The 18,299-nt window shown below is 45.1% G+C and overlaps 1 non-coding gene and 7 pseudogenes across 1 annotated transcript; all 8 read left to right on the top strand.

Moving 5' to 3' along the window:
• The first annotated feature begins 1,870 nt into the window (after nucleotides 1–1,870).
• On the top strand, nucleotides 1,871–1,989 carry LOC141267584 (5S ribosomal RNA; annotated as a pseudogene).
• A 622-nt stretch (nucleotides 1,990–2,611) lies between these two features.
• Nucleotides 2,612–2,729, top strand: LOC141269169 (5S ribosomal RNA; annotated as a pseudogene).
• A 7,470-nt stretch (nucleotides 2,730–10,199) lies between these two features.
• LOC141269048 (5S ribosomal RNA) lies at nucleotides 10,200–10,319 on the top strand (annotated as a pseudogene).
• Nucleotides 10,320–11,457: 1,138 nt separating this feature from the next.
• Nucleotides 11,458–11,576, top strand: LOC141267364 (5S ribosomal RNA; annotated as a pseudogene).
• Nucleotides 11,577–12,197: 621 nt separating this feature from the next.
• Nucleotides 12,198–12,317, top strand: LOC141268935 (5S ribosomal RNA; annotated as a pseudogene).
• A 940-nt stretch (nucleotides 12,318–13,257) lies between these two features.
• On the top strand, nucleotides 13,258–13,376 carry LOC141269155 (5S ribosomal RNA; annotated as a pseudogene).
• A 620-nt stretch (nucleotides 13,377–13,996) lies between these two features.
• Nucleotides 13,997–14,116, top strand: LOC141269529 (5S ribosomal RNA; annotated as a pseudogene).
• Nucleotides 14,117–15,049: 933 nt separating this feature from the next.
• On the top strand, nucleotides 15,050–15,168 carry LOC141268473 (5S ribosomal RNA). Its single transcript, XR_012321409.1, has one exon. It is a non-coding gene; the product is annotated as a 5S ribosomal RNA (ribosomal RNA).
• Nucleotides 15,169–18,299: the final 3,131 nt, after the last annotated feature.

Genomic DNA, 18,299 nt, shown 5'->3' on the forward strand with positions numbered 1-18,299 from the left:
GGTATGTCAAAAGTAAAAGAAAAGTCAAAGATGCTATAGGATTTTTACAGGATGAAAATGGAGAAATGGTAAGAGAGGATGTTGAGAAGGCCGAACTTTTTAATTCCTATTTTGCATCTGTTTTCTCTCAGAAAGAAAATGTAACATCAACTGATCTTCACTGTCCTTTTAAAGGAATAGAGGAATCCAAGTTATCTGTAAACAGAAAGATTGTGAGGGAATATTTAGCTAACATAAATGAGTTCAAGTCTCCAGGTCCAGATGAATTACACCCCAGAGTACTGAAGGAGATCGTAGAAGAAATTTTAGAACCACTCTCCATAATCTTTGAAAATTCTTGGAGAACAGGAGAAGTCCCAGAAGACTGGAGAAGAGCAAATGTTGTTCCTATCTTCAAAAAGGGGAAGAAGGTGGACACAGGGAACTATAGGCCGGTGAGTCTGACTTCTATTCCAGGAAAGATCTTTGAACAAATTATTAAACAACATGTATGTAAGTACATGGATAAGAATGAAGTGATTAACCAGAGTCAGCATGGGTTTGTAACTAACAAGTCATGTCAGACTAACTTAATTTCCTTCTATGACAGAATCACTGACTGGGTGGATCAGGGAAATGCTGTAGATATAGTATATCTTGACTTCAGCAAAGCATTTGACAAAGTATCTCACACCATCCTTATTGAAAATATGACCAAGTATGCAATGGACCAGGCAACTGTTAGGTGGATTCATAACTGGCTTAGTGATCGGACTCAAAGGGTGGTTGTAAATGGCTTCACATCCAGCTGGATGAATGTCGCAAGTGGGGTACCACAGGGCTCCGTCCTGGGACCTGTATTGTTCAACATCTTTATCAATGATTTAGATGAAGGAATTGAGGGTAAACTGATTAAATTTGCTGATGACACAAAGCTAGGAGGGATAGCTAATACTAGAGAAGAGAGAGAGAGGATTCAAAAAGACCTAAATAAACTGGAGCAGTGGGCAGCAACCAACAGAATGGTTTTTAACAGGGAAAAATGCAAAGTACTACATCTGGGCAATAAAAATGAAAAAAGCATATACAGAATGGGAGGAATAGAGCTAAGCAACAGTACATGTGAAAAAACTTAGGTATACTAATAGATCATAGACTGAACATGAGTCAACAGTGTGATGCAGCAGCAAAAAAGGGAAATACAATTCTGGGATGTATTAACAGAAGCATACAGTCTAGATCACGTGAAGTCATTATCGGTCTTTACTCCTCTTTGGTCAGACCTCATCTGGAATACTGTGTACAGTTTTGGGCACCACATTTTAAAAAAGACATAGACAAACTGGAGCAAGTTCAGAGAAGAGCGACCAGAATGGTGACTGGTCTGCAAACCATGTCCTATGAGGAACGGTTGCAGGATTTGGGAATGTTTAGCTTGCAAAAAAGAAGACTGAGAGGAGACTTAATAGCTGTCTACAAATATGTCAAGGGCTGTCACATTGTAGAAGGATCATCTTTATTCTCATTTGCACAAGGAAAGACTAGAAGCAATGGGATGAAACTAAATGGGAGGAGACACAGATTAGATATTAGAAAAAACTTTTTGACAGTTAGGGTGATTAATGAGTGGAACAGGCTGCCACGAGAGGTGGTGAGTTCCCCTTCAATGGACGTCTTCAAACAGAGGCTGGACAGACATCTGTCTGAGATGATCTAGTGAATCCTGCTTTGAGCAAGGGGTTGGACCAGATGACCCAGGAGGTCCCTTCCAACTCTACCATCCTATGATTCTATGATTCTATGAAAAGGACCTGGTCTTGCTGAGCACTGGAAAGGGCAGCCGGCAGCCAGACGTCAAAGTAGAAAAGCAGCAAGTGAGAGGCTTGTCTCTGCCTATGGCCACACCACCCTGAACACACCTGATCTTGTCTGATCTTAGAAGCTAAACAGGGTCAGGCCTGGTTAGTACTTGGATGGGAGACCACCTGGGATTACCAGGTGCTGTAGGCTTTTGCTTATTCCTTCCTTCCACCAGCAGGGGGCACTCTCTTCTATGCCTTTTTTCCATTCCCTTTCACAAGTGCACACATTCATTCTCTTTTCTTTTTTTCATTTGCTTTCTCTCTTGCGCTATTTCATCTCTGCAAAATACCAGCATCCTTCTGATCACCGTGGGCCTCCAGCATTGTTGCTTCTTTACTTTTAATACTAGGCTCCTTTTCACAAGCACCAGCGTCTCTCGCGTGGCTGGAGGCAAACACCGGTAACCCCAAGCAGAAGACCTTTACAGGCAACAGGACCCTCCCCCTTGAAGAACAGCTCAAAGTCACTGGCAATCATCTCACCCTCTTCCTTCATTCACCCCTGGACGTCTCGCTCTGCCCCCAAGTTACGGGTCCAGCTTGCTCTTTCTGTCACATTACCGAGATGAAGGGTTTAGCCTGCAGGAGACCCTGCGCTGAGACATTTTTGAAGACACCTGATGCGGCGGGTGAATCACTGCTAAACAAACCACACCAGTAGGGACGGCACAGCCTTTGTATGGACCCTTCGGAGCCCGCCCCTTCACGGCCAGATTGCTCGCCAACAAGCGATCCTGAGAAAGGCTGGCTGGGCGATGGATCAAGCAGCGTCTTCTGGCCATACCACCTTGGATACGCCCGATCTTGTCTGATCTCGAAAGCAAAGCAGGGCTGGGCTCGGACAGTACTTGGATGGGAGACCTCCTGGGAACACCGGGTGCTGTAGACCATTTTGATGACGTTTTGCCCTACTGCCCAGCTCGGCTAGCATGGAACGGCGCCTTGCCGGACACCGACCTTAAGTAACTTAGATGATGGAAGCCCCAAAGCCTCTGAGCCAGTTGGCAGCTAAGTACGCTACCCCGCCGCCTTCACGCAGGCCTGACACCGAGCTCCTTGCCACGGCTAGGAGTGCTTATTGACTCCGCAGCTCGCCGTGTGGAAATGATGGCATTAAAAGCACCCAGGGCCGTGAAGGGGCCAGGCTTTCAGCAGGTGCCCAGGGAAGGTTTTAGATGACGGCCGCCTTGCGAGGGCCAGCAGAAATAACATGTTTCTCTGCAAAGAAGCTTGTGTAACCAAGCCAGACGGCTGACAAAGAGCTAACCTCAGTGCAAGGAAGGCAAGGAAGTAATTGGGGAGGGGGGGGTGATTCCTGCTAGGGCCCTGAAATCATAAAACAGGCAGGAGAGTCTGACGCATGGTGACGGAGAGGTTGTAGAGGCAGATAGGGGGTGTTGTCACGTGCGAGCACGTGTGCATGCTGGCTTGTGTGTGAGAGTGCGCTTCCTAGGTGTGGCGCGCTGCAGACAGTCAAAGGGATTGTTCCCTTTCATTAAAAGTTAATCCCCGGCTGCAGGCTATTAGAAAGCAACTAACCGTGCTCTACTCACCCTACCCGGGTCTACCGGTGAGTCTCGCCTCTGCTCCCAGCCTGTGGCATTGGCCGTGAAGCTGACGTTCCATCGACAGCGCTGCAGCCGATCAGTGAGCTCAGCGGCTCTGAGTGGGGCGTTGTATCTACAAGACCTTTTAAGGAAGCCAGCAAAAAAATTGAAGAGAAGGGAAAGCACAAAAGGACCTGGTCTTGCTGAGCACTGGAAAGGGCAGCCGGCAGCCAGACTTCAAAGTAGAAAAGCAGCAAGTGAGAGGCTTGTCTCTGCCTACGGCCACACCACCCTGAATACGCCCGATCTCATCTGATATCGGAAGCTAAGCAGGGTTGGGCCTGGTTAGTACTTGGATGGGAGACTGTAAAACAATACTCTTCCTGTATTATTTTTTTTCTACTGAGGACTTCTCAAAATATCAATATCACGATATTCTTATAAAAAAATGTATCTATTTATTCTTGGATTGTCCATTAAAAAGAATCAGATTGCAGCAGGTGCATACAATAATTAGTTATAAAGTAATTGTCCATTTGTCCATAATTAGCTTAATTGTTGAGATTCACCCATCTTTCCTTGGATCCTGTCTGGTAAATCATGTGTTTGTCCAGCATGTGTCCAGGCCTACATGTCATCTGCTTCTCAGCATGAAGATTCTGTGTCTTGTGGGGTGGGCAGAGCAAGAGAGCCCCCCCCTTTCTGTACCATGGGCTTTTATAGCCAGTCGTATGGATACCTGTTCTACATATGGTAGTGAACCAAAAATACACACACAAATAGCGCATGTCAACTAGACACGATGGCTGAGGCATAGAACTCAGAAAAATGATTATCGATTAACATTCCAAATGAATTTCCATAATTAACCATTTAACATTTCCCCCTTTTTTGAGAATAAAAGGACTTTAACTGAAATTTCTCAAAAGAAGATACATTCATCAATCATTTTTTCTTTCCTTCTTCCTTGGCAATATCATTAAATTTCCATAATAATAATAATAGTAATAATAGTATCAATATCGGATTATTGCTATATAATGATGTGAATTCATGTTATGGTAAGCCGTGACTAATATTCATTTAATATGTATAATTATACTTCCCTATATCTAAATTGAAGCAATCGCGGGTTCAATCGTCATCATCTGTTGTCTCGTCTTCTTCTTGGTTCTTTTATAACACAGTCTTTAGATGAAAACTCCTTTGAAATAAATTTCAGCATGTAGATAATGTACAGTCCATAATTGTGTTCATTATTGTTCAGTCCATAAACTGTACTCTTTATTAGAAAGATCATGTGTGTCAGTTGATAAGAAAACAAAGTCCATGGATGAAATGTAGCTTTAATATCTGTGCAGTGTCACCTGGACTTACGTTGGATCGTCTTTGGAATCTTCCGTGTGTCCGCACTGGTCTCGTGTCACTTTTGGAACAGATGTGACGTCTTTGGTCAGTAAAGCAAGGGTTAACTTGACACTTTCCTGCTTTATATAGCACCATAAACAGTACTCAGTCCTTTATATACAGGACACATATGCCAGGTATTACCTGTTCACCAGCTTTCATTGAAGCGTTGCAGGTGATAAGAAACCACTGGAACGTGATGAAACTTGAACACAACACAGTACATATAGGATCATTGTCCTCTGCCGTCCTGGTGATCAGTGGTGTGAATTGTATTGTATGTAATGGACACAGTCTATTATAACACTCAGCATTCACACCTGTTACCTTCTGAGACGTCCGGATATCAGTTGCTTCTTCTTGTAACTTTTGAGAATCTCTTTGATTTATAAAAATTAAAAGTCTTTATTAAGATAGAATTCATAATTGCGATGTCTTGATTGAAGTCTTCATTCCCTAATCTGATACCAAATCTGGCAGTTTTTTCTAACCTATAATATCACAGCGTACCATAGCAATCAGTAATATCCATCTAATTATTATCAAAATATTAAAATAAATTATGTTTGGAATAATAAACAATAATAGATAATAATTCATTATCAATCAAGTTCTCCATATGATAGAACATTTTTATGTCATAGGTGTAATTACCTTTTCCAACCCATAGGTGTCAGTGTATTTTGAAAAAACAAGTTTTTATATCTTTATTAAACCAATAATATCAAAGAATGTATACTCCTGAACCAAAATGATTAAATATATGAATGTATGAATGAATGAATGAATGAATAAATGAATGAATGAATTGTTGTGTTTACTCAGAAAATGTAAACATTTTTTTCCTTAGCAATATATATTTAATGAAGCAATACTCTTGTATTAGACATTACTTTATTAAATATTAATGTGTTTTCTCAATTGAGATATTGAACTCAAATAAAATCAAATGAGAATTAAAAAATGAAAAAATAGAAAAATAAGAAGTATAAAGTAAGAATAAAATTTTAAAAATGAAAAATAAAATTAAGAGTCTAAATAAGTATAAAAATAAAAATAAGGCCTTTAAATTTTAATGACAAATGCAGAGTAATTATATTCTCCATAAAAAATACCCTTATATCTCCATTATCTGGATGATTTCATATTTGTCATAAACTTGTACCACCAAAAAATATTAAATTATGCAACTTTGCATGTAATACCCTTCTTAATTATACCATAGTACCTTATTATTATTTCTTCTTTATTAAAATGTGTGGAAAATAAGTATTGATCAAAAGTGATTATGTAATCAGGATCAAAAACACATTTTCCCCCTTAATACCAAAAATATTATTTTATAAAATTTATGTATATATCAGAACCAAATTAAAAATAATTATTCTTCTAGAAATATTGTGCATAAATTTCATATCGATGAGTAGCATAGATTTGACTAAAGAGAGGTGTGTACCTATTTAGGTAACCATTAAAGTAATATTATAGTTATTCAAGAATATTATCATGTGGAAAATTATTCTAAATATAAATTTGCTTTGTAAACCATTTTGATGTGTGGTTGCCCTTATCCACTATTAGTTAAATCAAGAAATAATAATTTTTAAAGAAATATAGAAATATATATGTAGATAATACCTAATTATGTATTATAATTTCCTCAGAATTAAATATATTTTTGTACCTTCACATAAAGAAACAATTTTTTTTTTCAAACATACAAACATACGAGGCCTCTGTCACATCAATCACACTTAGCAGCTGCTGATTTACTCATCTGTCACCTTCACTCTGACATTCACAGATCTGTTCAACTCAAACATTCCACATATGAAGTTTTATATATATATATATTTATATATATATTTAACCCAAAATTGTTGTATCCCAATTTATTAATGCGCATTGCCATATCAATTGAATATCTTTATATTTCTTTGAATATTCCCCAAGTACATATTATATAATATGAGAGTAAGTCACTGGAATTTCAGACACTTGAAAAAACTCTTGTCTTAGATTCTTTTTTCACTGGCTGCCCGGTCTTAAGTTACATCAGTTGAAAATAGAATGAATGGGATCCTATACTATTAGCTCAAAGTTCAAAGGCCGCAGCTGTCACACGTCATGTGTGAATAAAGAAATAAATCCATTTTAGAGTTCTTTGATCAAATCCTGCATTGGAATGAAAACTCTAAGGAAATATAAGAAAATAAAATTAAATATCAAATTCATACAGAAACAGAATTATTTAAATATCTTATACATATATTGGTTGGTTCTAATGTAATTCAAAATATTGCTACTTAAATTTATATATATGAAGTTCTAATTTATTAATTAATATATATATATATATATTTTATAAACGTATATATAAATACAATTATGCGCAATCTCTACTTAGACAAGTGTATATATATATATATATATATATATATATGAACTATTAGAAACTATGTAACTACAATTTTACTGTATAAGATTATAAATAAATATTGAGACATTGTATTACATTTTGATACAACATTATAATTACAGTTTTTCCTTAGCCACTCCCTAAATCAATCTTCTGTCTCTCTCAAATATCTCCAGGAACGCCCTATTTAGGAAAGACATTTTTCTATCCTACAAAACCTCAGAGAACTGCCTGTTCTTCTGTCCACATTCCATGACGTCACTGTGAGTTGGTCGTCTCACCTGTCTCTGTCCATCAGTTTCAGCCATTTTCCTTTTTAGAGAATCACAGTTCTGACTGAGAATTAACTCATTCTGTGGAGAGATGGATCTTTGCACTGGCTAATATGGCTTATAACATATATGCAATCTTCGGCGTATTTGATAGAGTTCACTATGGGGATGACTCAGTCTAGGAGAGTTTGATATTGGCTTTTGGTAAGATTTTACCTTTCCTGGTTTTATAAATTTAGCTTGATTTATTTTCTTTTCACGATTCTCATGTTTTCTAACAAAATCCAGCATCTGCGCACATTCAAATAATGAATTTTTTTGTGATGCCATAACTTGGGAAACTGAATTTAGGAATTTGAATTTTTGTACAAACGTTGTTATCATATGTTGTACTTTTCCATTTTTGATGAGAGCTTTGTACAACCGCTCAAATATGGACATGAATGTATATGTACATTCCTTCCTACCAATCCTTAGTTTCTGCAGATCTTCTATGTTGGGAAAATCCTTTGTGACATAATAAACCAAATATCTTAATCTGTCCGAATCATTTTCCCATCCATTAGGAGAGTCATTTTCACAGGGCATTAAATGTAAACGTCTGGACAATGTCACAGGAATCCATATTTTAAATAATTGATTCCTCTCCTCATTGGATAAATCAAACTTATCAGAGAAGCTCTCAAATGTCTCTGAATTTCTACAGGCATGGATTTTGACATCATATTTTGGCATGATTTTGTATAATTTCAGCAAGTTTTTCCTCATTTTAATTTGGAGTTGAGCCTGGGTAATTCCAGAATTCTCTGATATTTTTAGTGGCTCTTGTACGTCCGTTCCTCCTACGTCACTCACGTCTCCTCCCACATCACCTAGTATGTCGGTTTCTCGTATGTCAGTCATGTCTCCTCCCATGTCAGGTTTCTGTATGTCCGTCTCTTGGTCAGACCCAAGGTCAACTTCAGTTACATATACGTGTCTTACTTCTTGTTCATTTTCCACATTACAGTCAGAATCAGTATCACCGTCTGACACTTCTACACTATTTTCCTGCTTAGAAATCTCTAACACAAGACTATGAAAAAAAATCTACCAAATGTAGAATATTTCTCAATTTCTGTTTGTCTCTATTTACCAATTTAGAAGTTAACTGTAAATTCTGCAATTCACATTCTTTGTATAAACTGAGCCACAAAACTTCTATGTCATCTACTACATTACCTTTGAAATTAATATTACTTTGTTTAGCAAAAGAAGAAATTATATCCATATTTTGCTTACCTTAAGATTCCTTGGCTTCTCTTTATCAGCACGTCCTGTCTTCAGTTTGTCTGATTCTTTTCCTGTGTGATTCTGTTCCTTGTTAGTACCTCTGCTTCCTGTCTTTCCTCAGTCTGTAGGTCCTTTCTGCTTCTCGTGACAAACTAGTGAATTTACTGACACGTGAACAACAGCTGTTCAGCTCGTCAGGACTCCCCCCTTGTTCACGGAAGAAATTCACTTACTTAATTTAAAAAACAAAAAAACAGGACTGGCTGGCTCACCATTGTAAAATAATACTCTTCCTGTATTATTTTTTTCTACTGAGGACTTCTCAAAGTATCAATATCACGATATTCTTATAAAAAAATGTATCTATTTATTCTTGGATTGTCCATTAAAAAGAATCAGATTGCAGCAGGTACATACAATAATTAGTTATAAAGTAATTGTCCATTTGTCCATAATTAGCTTATTTGTTGAGATTCACCCATCTTTCTTTGGATCCTGGCTGGTAAATCATGTCTTTGTCCAGCATGTGTCCAGGCCTACATGTCATCTGCTTCTCAGCATGAAGATTCTGTGTCTTGTGGGGTGGGCAGAGCAAGAGAGCCCCCCCTTTCTGTACCATGGGCTTTTATAGCCAGTCTTATGGACACCTGTTCTACATATGGTAGTGAACCAAAAATACACACACAAATAGCGCATGACAACTAGACACGATGGCTGAGGCATAGAACTCAGAAAAATGATTATCGATTAACATTCCAAATGAAATTCCAAAATTAACCATTTAACAGAGACCGCCTGGGAATGCCAGGTGCTGTAGGCTTTTGCTTTTTCCTTCCTTCCACCAGCAGGGGGCACTCTCTTCTATGCCTTTTTTCCATTCCCTTTCACAAGTGCACACATTCATTCTCTTTTCTTTTTTTCATTTGCTTTCTCTCTTGCGCTATTTCATCTCTGCAAAATACCAGCGTCCTTCTGATCACCGTGGGCCTCCAGCATTGTTGCTTATTTTCTTTTAATACTAGGCTCCTTTTCACCAGGACCAGCGTCTCCCGGGTGGCTGGAGGCAACCACCGGTAACCCCAAGCAGAAGACCTTTGCAGGCAACACGACCCTCCCCCCTGAAGAGCAGCTCAAAGTCACTGGCAACCATCTCACCCTCTTCCTTCATTTACCCCTGGACGTCTCGCTCCGCCCCCAAATTACGGGTCCAGCTTGCTCTTTCTGTCACATTACCGCGATGAAGGGTTTAGCCTGCAGGAGACCCTGCGCCGAGCGATTTTTGAAGACCCCTGATGCGGCGGGTGAATCACTGCTAAACAAACCACACCTGTAGGGACGGCACAGCCTTTGCATGGACCCTTCGGAGCCCGCCCCGTCACGGCCAGATTGCTCGCAATCAAGCGATCCTGAGAAAGGCTGGCCGGGCGATGGATCGAGCAGCGTCTACTGGCCATACCACCTTCGATACGCCCGATCTTGTCTGAACTCGGAAGCAAAGCAGGTCTGGGCTTGGACAGTACTTGAATGGGAGACCTCCTGGGAGCACCGGGTGCTGTAGACCAGGGTTCCCCAACTCCAGTCCTCAAGGCCCACCAACAAGTCATGTTTTCAGGATTTCCTTAGTATTGCACAGGTGATGTAACTATTGCCTGTGCTGATGATGGTATTATCACCTGTGCAATACTAAGGAAATCCTGAAAACATGACCTGTTGGTGGGCCTTGAGGACTGGAGTTGGGGAACCCTGCTGTAGACCATTTTGATGACGTTTTGCCCTACTGCCCAGCTCGCCTAGCATGGAACGGCGCCTTGACGGACACCGACCTTAAGTAACTTAGATGATGGAAGCCCCAAGGCCTCTGAGCCAGTTGGCAGCTAAGTACGCTACCCCGCCGGCCTTCACGCAGGCCTGACACCGAGCTCCTTGCCACGGCTAGGAGTGCTTATTGACTCCGCAGCTCGCCGTGTGGAAATGATGGCGTTAAAAGCACCCGGGGCCGTGAAGGGGCCAGGCTTTCAGCAGGTGCCCAGGGAAGGTTTTGGATGCCGGCCGCCTAGCGAGGGCCAGCAGAAGTAACATGGTTCTCTGCAAAGAAGCTTGTGTAACCAAGCCAGACGGCTGACAAAGAGCTAACCTCAGTGCAAGGAAGGCAAGGAAGGTGCGGAAGGAATTGGGGAGGGGGGGGTGTGATTCTTGCTAGGGCCCTGAAATCATAAAACAGGCAGGAGAGTCTGAGGCATGGTGACGGAGAGGTTGTAGGGGCAGATAGGGGTTGTTGTCACGTGCGAGCAAGTGTGCATGCTGGTTTGTGTTTGAGAGTGCGCTTCCTAGGTGTGGCGCGCTGCAGACAGTCAAAGGGATTGTTCCCTTTCATTAAAAGTTAATCCCCGGCTGCAGCCTATTAGAAAGCAACTAACTGCGCTCTACTCACCCTACCCGGGTCTACCGGTGAGTCTCGCCTCTGCTCCCGGCCTGTGGCATTGGCCGTGAAGCTGACGTTCCGTCGACAGCGCTGCAGCCGATCAGTGAGCTCAGCGGCTCTGAGTGGGGCGTTGAGTCTACAAGACCTTTTAAGGAAGCCAGCAAAAAAATTGAAGAGAAGGGAAAGCACAAAAGGACCTGGTCTTGCTGAGCACTGGAAAGGGCAGCCGGCAGCCAGACGTCAAAGTAGAAAAGCAGCAAGTGAGAGGCTTGTCTCTGCCTACGGCCACACCACCCTGAACACGCCCAATCTCATCTGATCTTGGAAGCTAAGCAGGGTTGGGAATGGTTAGTACTTGGATGGGAGACTGCCTGGGAAGATCAGGTGTTGTAGGCTTTTGCTTTTTCCTTCCCTCCACCAGCAGGGGGCACTCTCTTCTATGACTTATTTCCATTCCCTTTCACAAGTGCACACATTCATTCTCTTTTCTTTTTTTCATTTGCTTTCTCTCTTGCGCTATTTCATCTCTGCAAAATACCAGCATCCTTGTGATCACCGTGGGCCTCCAGCATTGTTGCTTCTTTACTTTTAATACTAGGCTCCTTTTCACCAGGACCAGCATCTCCCTCGTGGCTGGAGGCAACCACCGGTAACCCCAAGCAGAAGACCTTTGCAGGCAACACGACCCTCCCCCCTGAAGAGCAGCTCAAAGTCACTGGCAACCATCTCACCCTCTTCCTTCATTCACCCCTGGACGTCTCGCTCCGCCCCCAAGTTAAGGGTCCAGCTTGCTCTTTCTGTCACATTACCGCGATGAAGGGTTTAGCCTGCTGGAGACCCTGCACTGAGCCATTTTTGAAGACACCTCATGCGGTGGGTGAATCACTGCTAAACAAACCACACCTGTAGGGACGGCACAGCCTTTGCATGGACCTTTCGGAGCACGCCCCATCACGGCCAGATTGCTCGCCACCAAGCGATCCTGAGAAAGGCTGGCCGGGCGATGAATCGAGCAGCGTTTACTGGCCAAGCCACCTTGGATACGCCCGATCTCGTCTGATCTCGGAAGCTAAGCAGATTTGGGCCTGGTTAGTACTTGGATGGGAGACCTTCTGGAAACGCCGGGTGCTGTAGACCATTTTGATGACGTTTTGCCCTACTGCCCAGCTCGGCTAGCATGGAACGGCGCCTTGCCGGACACCGACCTTAAGTAACTTAGATGATGGAAGCCCCAAGGCCTCTGAGCCAGTTGGCAGCTAAGTACGCTACTTCGCCGCCCTTCACGCAGGCCTGACATCAAGCTCCTTGCCACGGCTAGGAGTGCCTATTGACACCGCAGCTCGCCGTGTGGAAATGATGGCGTTAAAAGCACCCGGGGCCGTGAAGGGGCCAGGCTTACAGCAGGTGCCCAGGGAAGGTTTTGGATGCCGGCCGCCTAGCGAGGGCCAGCAGAAGTGAGATGTTTCTCTGCAAAGAAGCTTGTGTAACCAAGGCAGACGGCTGACAAAGAGCTAACCTCAGTGCAAGGAAGGCAAGGAAGGCAAGGAAGGAATTGGGGGGGGGGGTGATTCCTGCTAGGGCCCTGAAATCATAAAACAGGCAGGAGGGTCTGACGCATGGTGACGTAGAGGTTGTAGGGGCAGATAGGGGGTGTTGTCATGTGCGAGCACGTGTGCATGCTGGCTTGTGTGTGAGAGTGCGCTTCCTAGGTGTGGCGCGCTGCAGACAGTCAAAGGGATTGTTTCCGTTCATTAAAAGTTAATCCCCGGCTGCAGGCTATTAGAAAGCAACTAACCGCGCTCTACTCACCCTACCTGGGTCTACCGGTGAATCTCGCCTCTGATCCCAGCCTGTGGCATTGGCCGTGAAGCTGACGTTCCGTCGACAGCGCTGCAGCCGATCAGTGAGCTCAGTGGCTCTGAGTGGGGCCTTCTGTCTACAAGACCTTTTAAGGAAGCCAGCAAAAAAATTGAAGAGAAGGGAAAGCACAAAAAGACCTGGTCTTGCTGAGCACTGGAAAGGGCAGCCGGCAGCCAGACTTCAAAGTAGAAAAGCAGCAAGTGAGAGGCTAGTCTCTGCCTACGGCCACACCACCCTGAACACACTCCATCTCGTCTGATCTCAGAAGATAAGCAGGGTTGGGCCTGGTTAAAACTTGGGTGGGAGACCGCCTGGGAATACCAGGTGCTGTAGCCTTTTGCTTTTTCCTTCCTTCCACCAGCAGGGGCACTCTCTTCTATGCCTTTTTTCCATTCCCTTTCACAGGTGCACACATTCATTCTCTTTTCTTTTTTTCATTTGCTTTCTCTCTTGCGCTATTTCATCTCTGCAAAATACCAGCATCTTTCTGATCACCGTGGGCCTCCAGCATTGTTGCTTATTTACTTTTAATACTAGGCTCCTTTTCACCAGGACCAGCGTCTCCCGGGTGGCTGGAGGCAAAAACCGGTAACCCCAAGCAGAAGACTTTTGCAGGCAACACGACCCTCCCCCCTGAAGAGCAGCTCAAAGTCACTGGCAACCATCTCACCCTCTTCCTTCATTCACCCCTGGACGTCTCGCTCCGCCCCCAAGTTACGGGTCTAGCTTGCTCTTTCTGTCACATTACCGCGATGAAGGGTTTAACCTGCAGGAGATCCTGCGCCGAGACATTTTTGAAGACACCTGATGCGGCGGGTGAATCACTGCTAAACAAACCACACCTGTAGGGACGGCACAGACTTTGCATGGACCCTTCGGAGCCCGCCCCGTCACGGCCAGATTGCTCGCCATCAAGCGATCCTGAGAAAGGCTGGCCGGGCGATGGATCAAGCAAAGTCTACTGGCCATGCCACTTTGGATACGCCCAATCTCTTCTGATTTCGGAAGCAAAGCAGGGCTGGGCTCGGACAGTACTTGGATGGGAGATCTCCTGGGAACACCTGGTGCTGTAGACCATTTTGATGACGTTTTGCCCTACTGCCCAGCTCGGCTAGCATGGAAAGGTGCTTTGCCGGACACCGACCTTAAGTAACTTAGATGATGGAAGCCTCAAGGCCTCTGAGCCAGTTGGCAGCTAAGTACGCTACCCCGCCGCCCTTCACGCAGACCTGACACCGAGCTCCTTGCCACGGCTAGGAGTGCTTATTGACTCCGCAGCTCGCCGTGTGGAAATGATGGCGTTAAAAGCACCCGGGGCCGTGAAGGGGCCAGGCTTTCAGCAGGTGCCCAGGGAAGGTTTTGGATGCCGGCCGCCTAGCGAGGGCCAGCAGAAGTAACATGTTTCTCTGCAAAGAAGCTTGTGTAACCAAGCCAGACGGCTGACAAAGAGCTAACCTCAGGGCAAGGAAGGTGCGGAAGGAATTGGGGAGGGGGGGGTGATTCCTGCTAGGGCCCTGAAATCATAAAACAGGCAGGAGAGTCTGACGCATGGTGACGGATAGGTTGTAGAGGCAGATAGGGGGTGTTGTCAGGTGCGAGCACGTGTGCATGCTGGCTTGTGTGTGAGAGTGCGCTTCCTAGGTGTGGCGCGCTGCAGACAGTCAAAGGGATTGTTCCCTTTCATTAAAAGTTAATCCCCGGCTGCAGCCTATTAGAAAGCAACTAACCACGCTCTACTCACCCTACCCGGGTCTACCGGTGAGTCTTGCCTCTGCTCCCGGCCTGTGGCATTGGCCGTGAAGCTGACGTTCCGTCGACAGCGCTGCAGCCGATCAGTGAGCTCAGCGGCTCTGAGTGGGGCTTTGTGTCTACAAGACCTTTTAAGGAAGCCAGCAAAAAAATTGAAGAGAAGGGAAAGCACAAAAGGACCTTGTCTTGCTGAGCACTGGAAGGGGCAGCCGGCAGCCAGACTTCAAAGTATAAAAGCAGCAAGTGAGAGGCTTGTCTCTGCCTACGGCCACACCACCCTGAACACGCCTGATCTCATCTGATCTCAGAAGCTAAGCAGGGTTGGGCCTGGTTAGTACTTGGATGGGAGACTGCCTAGGAATACCAGGTGCTGTAGGCTTTTGCCTTTTCTTTCCTTCCACCAGCAGGGGTCACTCCCTTCTGTGCCTTTTTTCCATTCCCTTTCACAAGTGCACACATTCATTCTTTTTTCTTTTTTTCATTTGCTTTCTCTCTTGCGCTATTTCATCTCTGCAAAATACCAGCATCCTTCTGATTAGTGTTGAGCCACCCCCGTAGTGTTCGATTTCGGTTCGGTTCGTCGAACACCCGTGTGTTCACCGAACTGTTCGTCGAACTGTTCGTCGAACACCTTCGAACACCGTTAAAACCAATGGCAGGCAAACAAAAACACATAGAAACACATAGAAACCACCTTCAAAGGTGTCCAAAAGCTGACAAACTGCTCAGAAGACATAACTAACACATGGAAAAGTGACAAGTACATATAGTCATGCGAAAATAAAAGAGGTGGAGGAGTAAAAGGAGGGGGAGACACAGATATAGGCATGTCATGCCCTTCTAAAATCCAAAAAGTGAGAAGCCGACACGGCCAGTCCGCTCCTGCCCGTGCCACCTCCGTGTCGCCGGGTTTTTGCCAGAGCCGCAGTGAACCCTGACGGCCAGCCCCCCTCTCCCAATACTGGTGCCTGTCCGCTGGTGGGTCGAGCGAGCCCCCCTGTGGTGGAGGCAGCTCTAAGCTTTTTAATTTAAATTGTCTCTCTAATTTGAATGAATACACTTTAAATCCATTTACAAGGATCTATTGGAGGGCAAGTCTCATGCCAGCAGCCGCGGTAATTCCAGCTCCAGTAGCGTCCACTAAAGCTGCTGCAGTTAAAAAGCTTTTATAAGGATCGAGCTCGGCTGTCCACCGCAAGGCATCCTACTGCCAGTCCCAGCCCCTATGCCTTGGGGTGCCTCCTGATGCTCTTCACTAAGTATCCCATGGTCCCGAAGCATTTCCTTTGAAAAAATTAAGTGTCTAAACTACAGGTGGTGTAGCTTGCTTAACATCTGGGATAATCCGCTGACTAGCAGACACTGCTACTAGGCACAAAGTATTTCCTGGGCTAGATGCAGTTAAAAATTTGTAATTAGATACTCTCGTTGGATGCTGAGAAAGCATTCCATAGAGTCTCCTGGCACGCCATATATGATTCTCTTAAAAAGCTTGGGGTAGGGGTCTAGGGGACCCTTTTATAGCCAAAATCACGGCCCTGTATCGCAATACGTCACCTAGGCTGAAGATAAATGGAACTGTAGCACCCTGAGGGCTCGGTTGCTACAGACGTATTGCACCTCACCCAGAGGTGTGATATCTCACTCTCAGGTAAGGATGGAGTGTGGATCAGGACCAGACACCTGCATGCATTACACCACATTGCCGTGGGGCAGGGCGACCAATATGCCCCTGAGATGGGCACGACAGTCCCTGTCCCTGGCTGGAGTGGGGGGAGGGAACACTGAGGAAGGGGAACCCTGTAGTGCAGGAGCAGGGAGGAAGCAGTTCCTGGGTGCATTGAGAAGGGAGTATAAAAGGTGGGCACCATCTTAGTTCAGTGCAGAGAAGTCTGAGCAGAAGTGACAGGGAGCAGGGGCTCTGCATGAGCTCTGCTCCGGAGGCGGGCCTAGTAACAGAGGCCCAGGCCTGGAAGAGGGAGAAGGAAGGAAGAGGAGCGGAGAAGGCTCCAGGAACGAGGAATGAAGGGATCCCAGGGGTGCGGACGGGCGAGTCGCCACCGCACGCCCGAATCCACCTGCGTGGAGGGGTCAGGCCAAAGGGGGAGACCGGTCCCTGAACTAGTGGAGGCAGGAAACGACCCTCAGCTAGAAACCGGAGGCTCTGACATTTTATGTGGCACAGCCCCTCGCTACACCCGCTAGGAAGGCACCACATAGGGTCAGGGAAACTGGCGCCAAGTTTACCAAGAGGAGGCCCGAGGCAGCCGGACAGAAGTGTTGGTAAGAAAGGCCAGACAAAGGACACACAAAGGGGGTCCTGTGAAGTGCTCCAAAGTTATCTGGGAGTTGTCTGAGCCCCTCACCTGGTGAGCACAGTACGACGTGGGCAGCCGTTACCTGCAGACGTGGTCTGGATAATAAGAACTGTGAGTAAAGGCCCTGGACTGCATCACTGACTCCGTGTCGTTACTGCTGCTGCCCTGCACCATCACCCCCATCCTCCGCATACACTGCCCTGAGGCTATACTCCTCCCGTGGGGAGTTATGCTACGCTCTGCTGCACCCACAACACCAGCCACAGCGGTCTGCCCTGTAGCGGCGGTTCACTCTGACCGCAATCCACGAGTGGCGTAGTCGGACATTTAAACATCAAAACCACATAAATAGTTCCGCCACTGGTTTGACCGCCCTGAGCCACGGAACCGGGTCGCCGCCACGAAGACTACAACCACCAGCATCCACCAAAAAGGGTCCGGCTCCGGGTGTCCCAAGGCCCAGGGGGTGCGTCAGAACATTTTCATCACCTTTCACAATCACCAATGGGACAAGGCAGGGATGTCCTCTGTCCCCTCTCTTATACATCCTAGTGACGGAGCACCTGCTCTCATCAATTCGCCATAACCCCAATATTAGGTGGATTGAGGTGGGAGGCACCGAGTACAAGTGCTCTCTATTTGCTGATGATGTCCTAGTATATATCACTCAATCACATATATCCATCCCTGCTGTTATGGCTGAAATAGATCACTTTGTTACATGGTAAAATTTTATAATCAATGCAGCGAAGTCTGAGGCCCTCGATGTCTCCTTCCCCAAATCCATATAGGATTCCATCCAGTCCAACTTTCCCTTTGCCTGGCCCTCACAGGGTATCAAATACTTAGGAATTCCTATTCATAGAGACCTCTCCCATCTATGTTATCTTAATTTTGGGCCCTTTATTGAACAATTCCATACAGACCACGGTTGGCAAGTTAGAACTGTAAGATTCACTACGTGAACCACTGGTGTTTTGTGGAAAAGCACATGTACACTGCGTTCCAAATTATTATGCAAAAAGTGTTTAGGAGTGATAAGGGAAGAATTTGTTTGTTTGTCAGTTAAACTCATTGATGGTGATGTGTGTCAGGGCTCTTTATATCACTGTAAGCAATTGCAGACACCTGTGCTAATTAGTTTGGCAGGTGTGTCCAATGAAAGGCAAGACTACTTAAGAAGGCTCTCTCA

This window comes from Phyllobates terribilis, unplaced genomic scaffold, assembly GCF_046119375.1.
Source record: "Phyllobates terribilis strain yellow unplaced genomic scaffold, ASM4611937v1 Scaffold_4__5_contigs__length_816908805, whole genome shotgun sequence".
Taxonomy (NCBI): domain Eukaryota; kingdom Metazoa; phylum Chordata; class Amphibia; order Anura; family Dendrobatidae; genus Phyllobates; species Phyllobates terribilis.